Genomic DNA, 14,165 nt, shown 5'->3' on the forward strand with positions numbered 1-14,165 from the left:
AAAAGAGAGAGAAAGAGAACCAGACTAAAATTATAGATAGGGATGGGGTAAGGGGGGGCAGGGGTATCAACGGAGGTCAGTGAGTTGGATGTTCATGCCAGCAGGAAGGAGGCTACCCAGGCGGGAGATAAGGTATTGCTCCATCGACCTGCGTGTGGCCTCATCTTGATGGTAAAGGAGGCCATGGACAGACATGTCGGAGTGGGAGTGGTCTGTGGAATTGAAGTGTGTGGCCACAGGGAGATCCCGCCACTGCGGGAGGACTGAGCGCCGGTGTTCGGCGAAACGGTCTCCCAGTCTGCGGCGGGTCTCCCCAATGTATAAATGGCCACATCGGGAGCACCGGATACAGTACATCACCCCAGTTGACTCGCAGGTGAAGTGGTGACTCACCTGAAAGGACTGTCGGGGGCCTGGGATGGTGGTGAGGGAAGAAGTGTGGGGGCAGGTGTAGCACTTCTTCCGTTTGCAGGGATGAGTGCCCGGAGGGAGGTCCGTGGGGAGGGATGGGGGGGATGAATGGACAAGGGAGTCGTGTAGGGAGCGATCCCTGTGGAAAGCCGAGAGTGGGGGGAGGGGAAGATGTGGCTGGTGGTGGGATCACGTAGAAGGTGGCAGAAGTTATGGAGGATTATACGTTGGATCTGTAGGCTGGTAGGGTGATAGGTGAGGACCAGGGGAACTCTATCCCTGGTGGGCTGGCGGGGGGATGGGGTGAGGGCAGAGGTGCGTGAAATACGGGAGATGCGATGGAGGTCAGAGTTGATAGTGGACGAAGGGAAGCCCCTTTCTTTAAAAAAGGAAGACATCTCCTTTGTCCTAGAATGAAAGGCCTCATCCTGAGAGTAGATGGGGCGGAGGCGGAGGAATTGAGAGAAAGGGATAGGATTTTTGCAGGAGACAGGGTGGGAGGAGGAATAGTCTAGGTAGCTGTGGGAGTTAGTAGGTTTGTAGTAGACATCGGTGGATAGGCTGTCTCCAGAGATAGAAACAGAAAGATCTAGAAAGGGGAGGGAGGTGTCGGAAATAGACCAGGTGAATTTGAGGGCGGGGTAAAAGTTGGAGGCAAAGTTAATGAAGTCGACGAGCTCAGCATGCGTGCAGGAAGCAGCACTGATGCAGTCGTCGATATAACGCAGGAAAAGAGGAGGACAGATACCGGTGTAGGCTTGGAAAATAGATTGCTCCACATGGCCAACAAAAAGGCAGGCATAGCTAGGACCCATGCAGGTGCCCATGGCTACACCTTTAGTTTGGAGGAAGTGGGAGGAGCCAAAGGAGAAATTGTTAAGGGTGAGGACTAATTCCGCAAGGCAGAGAAGAGTGGTGGTAGAAGGTGACTGGCTGGGTCTGGAATCCAGGAAGAAACAGAGAGCTTGGAGACCTTCCTGGTGGGGGATAGATGTAGATAGGGACTGGACGTCCATGGTGAAAATGAGGCGGTGGGGGCCAGGGAACTTGAAATCTTTGAAGAGATGTAAAGCATGGGAAGTATCATGGACATAGGTGGGAAGGGATTGAACAAGGGGAGATAAAACAGAGTCGAGATAGGCAGAAATGAGTTCAGTGGGGCAGGAGCAAGCAGAGTCAATGGGTCTGCCTGGACAGGCAGGTTTGTGAATCTTAGGTAGGAGGTAGAAACGGGAAGTGCGGGGTGTGGGAACTATAAGTTTGGTGGCCGTGGATGGGAGATCTCCCAAGCTGATGAGATCGGAAATGGTTTGGGAGACAATGGACTGGTGCTCCCTAGTGGGGTCATGGTCCAGGGGTAGATAAGAGGAGGTGTCAGCGAGTTGTCTTCGTGCCTCCGCTACGTACAGGTCAGTGCGCCAGACGACAACCGCACCCCCCCCCCCCTTATCAGCGGGTTTGATGGTAAGGTTGGGATTGTTGCGGAGGGAATGGAGAGCAGAGCGTTCAAAGGGGGTAAGGTTGGAATTGGAGCAAGGGGTGGTGAAGTCGAGACGGTTAATGTCCCGACAGCAATTAGAGATGAACAGATCCAGGGCGGGTAGAAGTCCTGGGCGGGGAGTCCATGAGGAGGAGGAGGAGATATGTTTTAAACTTCTTTATTTACATTTTTGTCAGATTTTGAGCATGATTGCTCATTTTTGGTTCACCAAAACATTGAACTTCTTCTGCTGACACCAACAGTTTCAGGATCCATCCAAAGATACTGCTTTCCTGAACTTACTGACTTGCAAATTCTTGAAAGTTGATGGCCATTCCTGAAATCCTAATTTCTTCCTTTATTCCCTTCCTCACCCTACTGCCCCATCAATATGCTTCATCTTCCTCAGCTTGATCTGTTGTTCTCTTTAACTTTGTTGGACAAGAATATCTGCAGCTTATAAAACTTGATGCAGTCTGAAACTCACTTTGTGTTGCATTGTCTCCCTCTACTTAACTGGATGCAGCTCTATTAAATCACCCCATAATATTATTAGTTCTAGTATAACCTTTCAGCATATCTATGAAAAAAATTCTCAAAGATTATTACCTATTTTATTGGCCACTATTTACTTGATCAAAATCTTGTATCATAGACACAGTTCACAATGTCAAAATTGTATTGCTAATTCCTGATTCCATTTCAGAAATTCCCATTGAGCTTTCTGTTGGTTACGTATCTAGTTTATATAATGAAGTACTGGAGGATCTTAAATCAGTTAAAAAAAATGTTGATATGCATCAAGGCAGGACTTAGAATGGGAGAAGATATTCATTTGTTTTCTGTGTCCTTCTGAGTGCAGAAGGTTAAGGAGATTGTTGTTTTTGCTGAAGCCTTATCTCAGGATAACATGATGAAGAAGATAGATGTTTCAGTTGGCAGATGAGCTACAATACAAGTGGATAATTCTGACCTCATAACTGACGGTTATGGAGTAATTAAAGTTCTTCAACATTTTTGCAATTTAGCATCAGAGCAAAAGAATGAATTATGGGAATGGGCTGAGAATCGGAATGAAAGGGTTAATGAATGAGAACTGTTTGATGGCTCTGGGCCTGTACTCACTAGAAGATACAGGATTGTAGGGCATCTCATAGAAACCTATTAAATATTGAAAGCCCCAGGTAGAGTGGACATGGAGAGGATGTTTATAATAGTGGGCGAATTAAAATAGCCACAAAATCAAATGATGTCCCTTCAGAACTGAGATGAAAAGGAATTTATAACCATATAACAATTACAGCACGGAAACAGGCCATCTCAGCATTTCTAGTCCGTGCTGAACGCTTACTCTCACCTAGTACCACTGACCTGCACTCAGCCCATAACCCTCAAATTCCTTTCCTGTCCATATACCTATCCAATTTTACATTAAATGACAATATCAAACCTGCCTCTACCACTTCTACTGGAAGTTTGTTCTACACAGCTACCACTCTGAGTAAAGAAGTTCCCCCTCATGTTACCCCTAAACTTTTGCCCCCATAGAACACTACAGCACAGTACAGGCCCTTCAGCCCTCCATGTTGTGCCGACCCATATCAAGTCAAGTCAAGTCACTTTTATTGTCATTTTGACCATAACTGCTGGTACAGTACATTGTAAAAATGAGACTATGTTTTTCAGGACCATGGTGTTACATGACACAGTACAAAAACTAGACTGAACTACGTAAAAAAACAACACATAAAGCTACACTAGACTACAGACCTACACAGGACCTTATCCTTAAATCCTTAAATAATAATTATATATAATCCTTTAAAAAAAAAGGTACTAAACCCACACTACCCCATAACCCTCCATTTTTCTTTCATCCATGTGCCTGTCCAAGAGGCTCTTAAATACCCCTAATGTTTTAGCCTCCACCACATCCCTGGCAAGTCATTCCAGGCACTCACAACCCTCTCTGTAAAAAACTTACCCCTGATGTCTCCCCTAAACTTCCCTCCCTTAATTTTGTACATATGCCCTTGTTCAACCTTTCTCAGTAACATAGGTGCTGAAATCCTCGTAACATTCTAGTAAATTTTCTCTGTACTCTCTCTATTTTGTTGACATCTTTCTTGTAATTCAGTGACCAGAACTGTACACAATACTCCAAATTTGGCCTTACCAATGCCTTGTACTATTTCAACATTACATCCCATCTCCTATACTCAATGCTCTGATTTATAAAGGCCAGCATACCAAAAGCTTTCTTCACCACCCTATCCACATGAGATTCCACCTTCAGGGAACTATGCACCATTATTCCTAGATCACTCTGTTCTACTGCATTCTTCAATGCCCTACCATTTACCATTTATGTCCTATTTGGATTAGTCCTACCAAAATGTAGCACCTCACACATACCAGCATTAAACTCCATCTGCCATCTTTCAACCCACTCTTCTAACTGGCCTAAATCTCTCTTCAAGCTTTGAAAACCTACTTCATTATCCACAACACCACCTATCTTAATATTGTCTGCATACTTACTAATCAATTTATCACCCCATCATCCAGATCATTAATGTATATGACAAACAACATTGGACCCTATACAGGTGCCTGAGGCACACCACGAGTCACCGGCCTCCAACCTGACAAACAGTTATCTACCACTACTCTCTGGCATCTCCCATCCAGCCACTGTTGAATCCATTTTACTACTTCAATATTAATACCTAACAATTGATGAAGTTTATCCTGATGCAAGTCATTATCCAGAATTTCCAAGGTTGAGAGCCAATGAAAAGGCATCAGCTGTCGACCTGTTGTGACAGTAGGCAAATTGGCGTTGATGCAAAGCATCTCTCAGGCTGGAGTTCATGTGTTTCATCACCAACCTCTTTAAGCACTTCATCAGGGTGGATGATGGTCATTGAGTAAGTTAACACGTTCCTCTTGGTAACCTGACTCAAAGTGGCACAAGCATAATTGAAGCCTGCTTGAAGCAGGTGGGTACCTCAGACTGACAAAACAAGGAATTAAAGATATCAGTGAAAACTCCAGCCAGTAGATCAGCACAGGTCTTTAAGACCATGAGACATAGTACTTGACCAGGTACATTGTCTGGGCTGGATGCTTTCCTTGGGTTCATCCTCCTGAAGAATGCTCTCACGTCAGCCTCAGAGATTGAAATCACAAGGTCGTCGGGGTCTGTGAGAGTTTGTGAAGGTGCTTCCAAATTTTGACCGTCAAAGTGAGCACAAAAGACACTGCACGCATCTGGGAGCAAAACTTTGAAACTTTTTTGTTGGAGTTAATAGCATTCAAGCCCTCCCACAACTGTCGAGCATCCTACATTGATTTAAGTTTAGTATGGAATTACCCTTCACATTTGAGATTGATTTCTGGAGGTCGTATCTGGACCTCTTGTATTTTACTTGGTCGCCAGACCCGAACACCGTTCATCTGTACTTCAGCAGGTTGCAGAACTCCTGGTTCATCCAAGGCCTTTGGTTAGGGAAGACTCTGAATGATCTTGTGGGGACACACTTGTCTGTGATTGTTTTTATAAAGTCTATGACAACCATGGCCTGTGGTGTATTCATTCAGATCTTCTGAGACCTTGAACACAGCCTCGAAGCAATCCTGTGGCTGCTTTTCTGCCTCACATGATCTCCTCTTTGTTGTCCTTACCTCTGGAGTGTTGCTCTTTAGCATCTGCCTGTATGCAGGAAGGAGGGTAGCTGGATGGTCAAAGTTCCCAAAATGAGGTCTAGGGATCAAATGGTAGACATTCCTAATTGTTGTATAACACTGGTTGAGTATGTTAGGACACCTTGTGCTGCAGATGACATGTTGATGATATTTGGGCAGAGATTTCTTTAAACAAGCCTGGTTGAAGGCCCTGGCAATGATTTGAAAGGTGTTGGGGTAGGCTGATTCTTGTTTGCTGATCATGGCACTCAATACTTTGAGTGCCTGCTCAACACTGGCCTTTGGTAGTATGTAAACTGCAGTCAGGATAACGGAGGCGAATTTGTATCTTGCTAAGTAGAATGGTCGGCACTTAATCATTAGATGTTCCAGTTCAGGGGAACTAGAGTGTGACAAGACAGCCACATCCGAGCACCATGAAGAGGACTTCATCCTTTCTCCCCCACCCACCTGATTTCCCTCTCACTTTGTCTCACCTGTCACCTTCCCGCTCATACTCTTTCTTCTTTCCCACCTTGCTTCTGCCCCCTTCCTTTCCAGTCCTAAAGGAGGGCCTCAGCCCAAAACATTGGCTGTTTATTTCCCTCCAATAAATAGCAGGGGAATATTCGCCTATTGCCGCTTGACTTGCCGAGTTCCTCCATTGTTTTGTATGTGTCGCTTGAGAAACTTGAAGGATTAGGCAATAAAATCAGATGAATGATGAATAGAACCAATTAAATGTTTCTTCAGAACCTAACGGAATCAATTTTATCTTGTACAGACAAAGGAGGAGGCCATTTGGCCCATTGTACCCATGTTGGCTCCTAAGGAGCAAGCCCATTAAACCCATTCACCTTTTACATATGTCCTTCTAACCCTACAAATTATTCCCTCTTATACATGCCTATCAATTCACATTTAAAATCTTTTTTTGCCATTAACCTATAATAAAAAGTCGTTTACAGGAGGCAGTTAACCTTAGGATGCAGGGGGAAACTGGAACGCTTAGGGGAAACCAATGCAGTCATGGAGTGCAAGCTCTGGAGCAATTAAGTCTGTGTCCCTGAAGGTATGGAGCAGCAGTAACTTTTGGGCCACTTCGAGGCCAAATGGCCTCTATTTGCATTCTATGACTCTGTCATTTTTTTATTCTTTATCATTTTGATTCTATATCACGTATGAATTATGTTAAGGGTGGGTATTACTAATAAGGTAAATTAGCTGTGTTTGAGATAATTCCTTGAAAGTGGCTGGTAGATTGCACATTGGTGTTTAGGTAAAAATGTTGTCCGCAGACTGGACGGGGAATGCTATGCACCCTAAAAAGATTATCTTTGACTTGATGACTAAACACATCTACAAATTAGCTTTATACATAAATGACAATTTATGCATTTAGAAGTGTATTCCTTTTAATTATAAACAGCTGGTATTCTTTAGTTTAAGAACAAACACTGGAAATATGCACTCTTGAAAAAGGATTTAATGGCATAACAAGCTAGAAGTGGAGGAGTCTTCTCCTGTACTATTTAATTTTGAACAACCGCCATTTCAGTGTTATAGTATTACTAAATAATAGATTAAAAATTCATCTAGCATTAGTTTCCTTTTCTTATGTCTACAGCAATTTGTCTGTTTCCCCCCTCCATTATTCAAGATATTGCTGAGATTATACACATAAACTGCAAATTAGTAATTTTATTAATTAAGTATAATCAAAATAATTTTGGATTTGAAGATGCATTATTTTCTTCAGTGTTGATAAGTTCTGTTTTGAGGGAATGCTGCTGTTATGAAGGATGAACAGCTCTGATGGGCAGAAGGGTGCAGAGTTGCCCATGTCCCGTCCCCCCCCACCCCTTGGGAGAATCACAAACCGTTACTGTTGCTATGCTGCTAATGAGAGAGAGAGAGAGATGTAAGGGAAAACATGCTGGAACTGGAACATCTGCTACAGATAAGGGAGAGATAAAGCAGGGGAGAGAGACTTGTTGATTCACCATATTATGACTTCTGAAAGACTTATGGCTTCTGAGAGGGTTGTTTATCTTGTACCATTCTGTTCATTAAAATTCCTCAGTGGACAGCTGGAGTGGGCTGGTTTGATGGACACAGCCATTCAAAATTGATTGACAACTGAGACCCCGTGAGTAGGGATAAAAGTGAGGTCTGGGGAGATACCCCTCAGACACACCAGGAGACACACTATTGAGCGTTGGAACCCACGGAAGGTGTGGGGCATCGGAGACCGAACAAAGAGATCGGTCAGTTTAACTCACAGTGTTACGGCGGGGCTGGTGGGGGCTTGTGTGTGTGTCCACTCATGCCAGAGTGATGAGTCCACCACAGAAGAACGGTCCAGCTGAAGGACAGAGGGGTCATATCTGAATGGCCACAACAAAACGACGGATCAAGAACGTAAAGGAAGGTTTGCCTACCTGTAGCTGTTTTCTCTCTCTCTCTCTCTCTCTCTCTCTCTCTCTCTCACGATTACAACACAACAACCAACATCTACCTCAGCATGTATGAACTGAACTTTATCTTCACATATGACAATTCATTATCCCCTAGACATCGATAGAGCTTGTTTATTATTGATTATTATTATACCCACATTTTTAGGTTTATTATTACTAATGTGTATTATCTATATATTTGCATTATTGATATTGATTTGTGTATTTTACTAATAAACACTTTTGAATATAGTACCACCAGACTCCAATGGATTCTTCTATCTTTGCTGGTTAGACACCCAGTTACAGGGTACGTAACACTGCCCCTCCTCAAATTTGGCAATAAACATATCTGCATAAGTAAATTAAGCTGCTACAGATTTTTAATAGCAAGCCCTGTACTTTTTGTTAGAGGTGACATTACACATCTGTTTGGAAGAAAAATTGAGTTATTTTTTATTTTAAAAAGCTCTTGTCATTCCTAGGCTATAGAACCACAAGATTAAAAAAAAAGCTTCCAGAATCAGAATAGATACTGGATGTCATGGTGAAGGACAAAATAAAACGTTGCCCCTGCTGTTACTTAAAGTAATGGGTATGACTTGCTTTTAAAGAAAGAGATTGAGAAGTTTTTTTTGATTAAGTTAGTCCACCTCTCATTGCCCACACCATTGCAAACTGTATTTGTGAACTCCATTAGAGAATCTGATTCTTTTGTAGATTCTTTTTGACTCCTTTTGGAAGCTTTGGACCTGTGCTCTTTTTATTAACACAGCTGTGATCATAAGTTTGGTATATAAAAGATGTGGTGCAGCAAATAATTGCAAGGCGCCTAAAATAACAATTTGGTTTGATAGTACCTTTGTAAAGAATTGAGTAGACTCGGATTGAAGACGAGGAGATATTGGCACTATTCATCCACTTAGCAGGTATGGCCAATCCTTTTGTGAGATCAAGGTGTTTGTAGGCCAATTACAATCTAAATTCTTGTTTCTTAAAATTATTTGTGCAATCTCATTATGCATCAGAAGTTGCAACATGATGAGTAAGAGCAGGATACGCAGCTGAATTTTATATTGCTTCATAACAGTCAAAAGGAAATAGTAGGAGAAATGGACCACAAAGCCCCTCAGGCTTGGCACCTCTTCAATATTATTGTAGCTTATCTCTACTTCTTTGCCAGGTCCCTATAACCTTTAATTTCAAGATTCTCATACATCAGTTTTTGTGAATACATGTGCATTCCAACAAAAACTTTCTGCACATTCAATAACAACAAGCCCTGGTTCACATCACAACTCAGGCAGCTTCATCGGGAGGAGGAGGATGTGTACAGAAGACTGGACAGGATTCTGTACAAACGAGCCAGGAACACACTGACAAGGGAGATTAAGGCAGTGAAGAAACGCTGCATTGGAAAACGGCAAAACAGGTTTTCAGACAACGACCCAGTGTCAGTGTGGAAGGGGCTCCAAGAGATCACCAACCACAAGAAACCATTCCCTCAGGCTGTGGACAACCATCAACTGGCTGATGATCTGAACAAGTTTTATTGTAGATTCGACACTTTCATTCCCTCCAGCCAAAACACAGACCTACCTGCAACCACCATCATCCATCACCCTGACATCTTAGTATCCACTTTCTCACCCCACATTACAAAAACTGCTCCCCCTACCCCCCCTTCACTTCAACCCCCTTGTACCTGCACTTAGGATCTGCGAGAGGGAGGTGAGTCAGCTGTTCTGGAGGCTGAAGACCAGGAAAGCTCCAGGCCCAGACGGTGTGTCGCCCTCCTGCCTGAAGACCTGCGCTGATCAGCTGGCCCCCATCTACACACGGATCTTCAATTGATCACTGGAGCTGTGTGAAGTCCCTCATTGCTTCAAGTGCTCCATTATCATTCCAGTCCCTAAGAAACCCACTATCAAGGGACTAAATGAATACAGGCCAGTTGCTTTGACATCTGTGGTCATGAAGTCCTTTGAGAGACTAGTGTTGGCTCACCTGAAGGACATCATAGGCCCCCTGCTGGACCCCCTGCAGTTGGCTTATCGGGCAAATAGGTCAGTGGATGATGCAGTTAATATGGGACTGCATTATATTCTCAACACCTCGACAAACCAGGAACTTCTGTGAGGGTCCTGGTTGTTGACTTCAGCTCAGCGTTTAACACCATCGTCCCAGAAATCCTCCACTCCAAACTCACCCAGCTTACTGTCTCCCCCGCCATCTGTCAGTGGATCACAAGCTTCCTGACTGACAGGGTGCAGCAAGTGAGGCTGGGGAGCATCATCTCTAGCACCCGGACAATCAGTACCGGTGCCCCCCCAGGGATGTGTGCTCTCCCCACTGCTCTTCTCCCTTTACACTAATGACTGCACCTCACAGGATCCATCTGTTAAACTCCTGAAGTTTGCAGACGACATAACTGTCATTGGCCTTATCGGAGACGGTGATGAGTCTGCGTACAGACGGGAGGTGGAACGGCTGGCCCTCTGGTGTGGTCAGAACAATCTGGAGCTAAATACGCTGAAGACTGTGGAGATGACAGTGGATTTCAGGAGGAGCCCCCCAATACTGCCCCCACTCACTATACTCAACAATATTGTGTCTGCTGTGGAGACCTTCAGATTTCTGGGTGTTACAATCTGCCAGGACCTGAAGTGGACACCCAACGTGGACACTCTTATTAAAAAGGCTCAGCAGAGGTTGTATTTCCTACATCAACTCAGGAAGTACAACCTGCCTCAGGAGCTGCTGATTCAATTCTATTCAGGAATAATCCAGTCTGTTCTCTATTCGTCCATCACTGTCTGGTTTGGATCAGCTACCAAACAAGACAAGAATAGACTCCAAAGAACCGTCAGGGCTGTGGAAAGGATTATTGGTGTGAAGCTGCCCTCAGTCCAGGACTTGTATGCATCTAGAGTCAGGAAGCGAGCAAACAGCATTATTGTAGACCCATCACACCCTGGACATCACCTGTTCCAACTCCTTCCTTCTGGTAGGCGCTTTAGATCACTGTATGCCAGGACAAATAGGTACAAGAACAGTTTCTTTCCGTATGCCATCAGTCTTATGAACACTTGAATTTTAGTCTATTATAAATCAAGTCCACCTGTACATTCAATGAGGGGGACCTCATTGTATATAGTTTATGATTATTTGCACTATTGTTCTGTTTGTCTTTAATTCTGTACAGAGAGAGCTCAGGGAAACCAGCGTCAAATTCCCTGTATGTGTCCTCGTACTTGGCAATAATAAAGGATTCTGATTCTGATCTTTTAAACTTATACCTGAAAAAAAAAACCCTATGCAGTCTTCAAAATCCTCTTGGGTAGAGAATTTCAGGGATTCATCATTCTCTGCCAGAAATTGCTCCAATGCCCCTCACTTTCGAATCACTGGCCTCCAATCTTGTAAGTACGTCTGCTCATTTGAGATTCTCCCACATCTCAATATTTTCCCTGCCTTGCCCCCTAAGGATCTTCCATGTTTCAATAAGTTCACTCCTTGTTCATCTGAACTCCAAAGAACATGGATCTAATTTTTAAACTTTTTCTGACTATAATGATAAATTATAAATGGCAATGTATCCATTGCTGTACTTGTGTAGATAAGCTAAGTAAACCACATCAGAATTGTTATCATATTTAATAAAATTCAACTATGCTCCTCAAGTAATTGAACATATAAATTTTCAGCCTGCATAGTATTGGGTTTAAGTGTTCATACCCTTACAGGGATCACCCTCCGATATTGATTTGCAACATAGCTGTTAAATAAAACTTATGAAAATAGTGCCGTAAATAAGTTCAGTAAATCAGCGTTAATAGGGGATGAAAGGTAAACCTGATGGCCATTGCTCTGTGAGTTAAGTGAGTTAAAAATTATTATCTCAAAATAAAGCATGAGTTCTGGCACACGCCATTTTGGAAAACCAGTTAGTCAAAGTACTGTGGTTTTGCTACTTGAGGCTATTAATGGCAATCATATTGTAAGTGCAGAGCGAACATCATGATTTAAGAATTGCATCATCTGTTGGAAAAATAGATTAAGACAGATGTTAATTTACTTTTATTAGAATATATTGTAGGTTTTATCATGTGGTGTGCACATTCTACGTTGTGGCTAAATATGTGTAGTGTAGGCCCCCGTTAGTCTCGATAGACAATGGATTTGCACGTTGGAGCGCAAGCCTGGGCAAGGTTTTCTTTATGTGTTACGGATTCAGCAACAGTAAATATATAAGTGAGGCCGGGTTTTTATAACAAATAAAACATTTATTAAACACTGAAAAACAAACCCCCAAAAGTAAACAAACCACTAATGTAACCGGAAATCAGCTGCTGTGCAGCAGCTTAAACAGTTCTTAAAGGAATAAAGCGAAAACAGTTCTTAAAGCGATGTTGCAAAAACAATTCTTCAAAGTAGTGCTGCAAAAGTTCAAAATGCTTACAGTCCATTAAAGGAGAGACTTTTTAGATGATTTAAATTCTCTTTCACGTCGTGTTGTTGTGGTTCCCAGTCGAACTATACTTTTCCCGGAGAATTTACGAAGATGAAAATGAAACGGCTTAAAGGCACTGACCTTTCCTTTACAAAACTGTACCCAACCCTTTCTGCTATTCACAGGGGTTAACACGAGCACAGCCAACGAATTCCTTCCGAATGAGGATCAAACAAGGTCGAACCTGTTTCACCATCAAAATTGACTTTCCTCGATCTTTTAGCTCCTGAACTCCGATCTTCACTCTCCACTGATTTTTAACTGGCAGTGTTATAAAGAAACTGCCGGCAATGACCTTTTAAACTTTAGGCATTAAATAAAACTCCATCTTTCAACCAAACTGCGTCATAATATTGGACCACGCAGTGGCATGGAGTCAAAATGGCAAATCCAGCCACGAATTGCCCCTCCTCACAGGGAGGGGTCCTCCTCTTATACCCTGTAAAAAAAACCTGTCACATGATCTCTACTGGTGGGAAAATGACGTCACTCCACCATCACAAGACCACTACCTTAAGTCCAGTATAGCTTCAACACCACTGTCACGTGACAAGTACAAGATACCCACGGGTATGTAACATATGGAAGACCGGCAGTTTCCCAAGCTGCAAGTCTCCCCTCTCCATGCCACTGATGTTGTCCAAGGGAAGGGCATTAGGACCCATACAGCTTGGCACTGATGTCGTCGCAGAGCAATGTGTGGTTAAGTGCCTTGCTCAAGGACACACACACAGCCTCAGCCAAGGTTCGAACTAGCGACCTTCAGATAACTAGACGAACGCCTTAACCACTTGGCCATGCACCAACACAGCTAAATATATTAATAATACAGAAAAGCAGGGCAGATATCCCATGTATACTGTGGTAAATGTCAATCTTTCAGCCGATGCAACTAAAAAGCAGATATTTGTGGACTTTTATTTATAACCATATAACAATTACATCACGGAAACAGGCCATCACAGCCCTTCTAGTCCATGCTGAACACCTACTCTCACCTAGTCCCACTGGCCCGCACTCAGTCCATAACCCTCCATTCCTTTCCTATCCATATACCGATCCAATTTTACTTTAAATGACAATACCGAACCTGCCTCTACCACTTCTACTAGAAGCTCATTCCACACAGCTACCACTCTGAGTAAAGAAGTTCCCCCTTGAGTTACCCCTAAACTTTTGCCCCCTAACTCTCATGTCCTCTTGTTTGAATCTCCCCTACTCTCAATGGAAAAAGCCTATCAACTTGTGCGAGAGATTTTGTTATGGCGGGTTATCTGTTGAATTTGATATTTAGATATTTGTAACTTTAATCACCTCAATATTTCTACATTTTATGAACGTGCAAGCTGAAATGCAGTTCTTTCATGTTTATTGTGAAATAGATTGTGCAGATTCTTGTTATTTCAGTGTATTTCGCACTTACTGATTTTTTTTAATTTTGTGAATCTGTGGACTTCATTGCTACAGAGAGCTGTAGAAGCCAAGTCATTGGGTATATTTAAAGCAGAGGTTGATAGGCTCTTGATTATTAAGAGCAACAAATGTTGTGGGAGGTAGGTAGGAGATTGGAGTTAAGAGGAAAGATAAATCAGCAATGATCAAATTCTGCTCCTAT

At 43.0% G+C, this 14,165-nt stretch overlaps 1 protein-coding gene across 3 annotated transcripts in view; it reads right to left on the reverse strand.

Annotated features, from left to right (window-relative positions):
* Positions 1-14,165, reverse strand: part of ptgis (prostaglandin I2 (prostacyclin) synthase) — a 173,578-nt gene that overhangs the window by 75,587 nt on the left and 83,826 nt on the right. The window lies entirely within an intron of this gene.

Source organism: Hemitrygon akajei, chromosome 11 (assembly GCF_048418815.1).
Source record: "Hemitrygon akajei chromosome 11, sHemAka1.3, whole genome shotgun sequence".
Lineage (NCBI taxonomy): Eukaryota > Metazoa > Chordata > Chondrichthyes > Myliobatiformes > Dasyatidae > Hemitrygon > Hemitrygon akajei.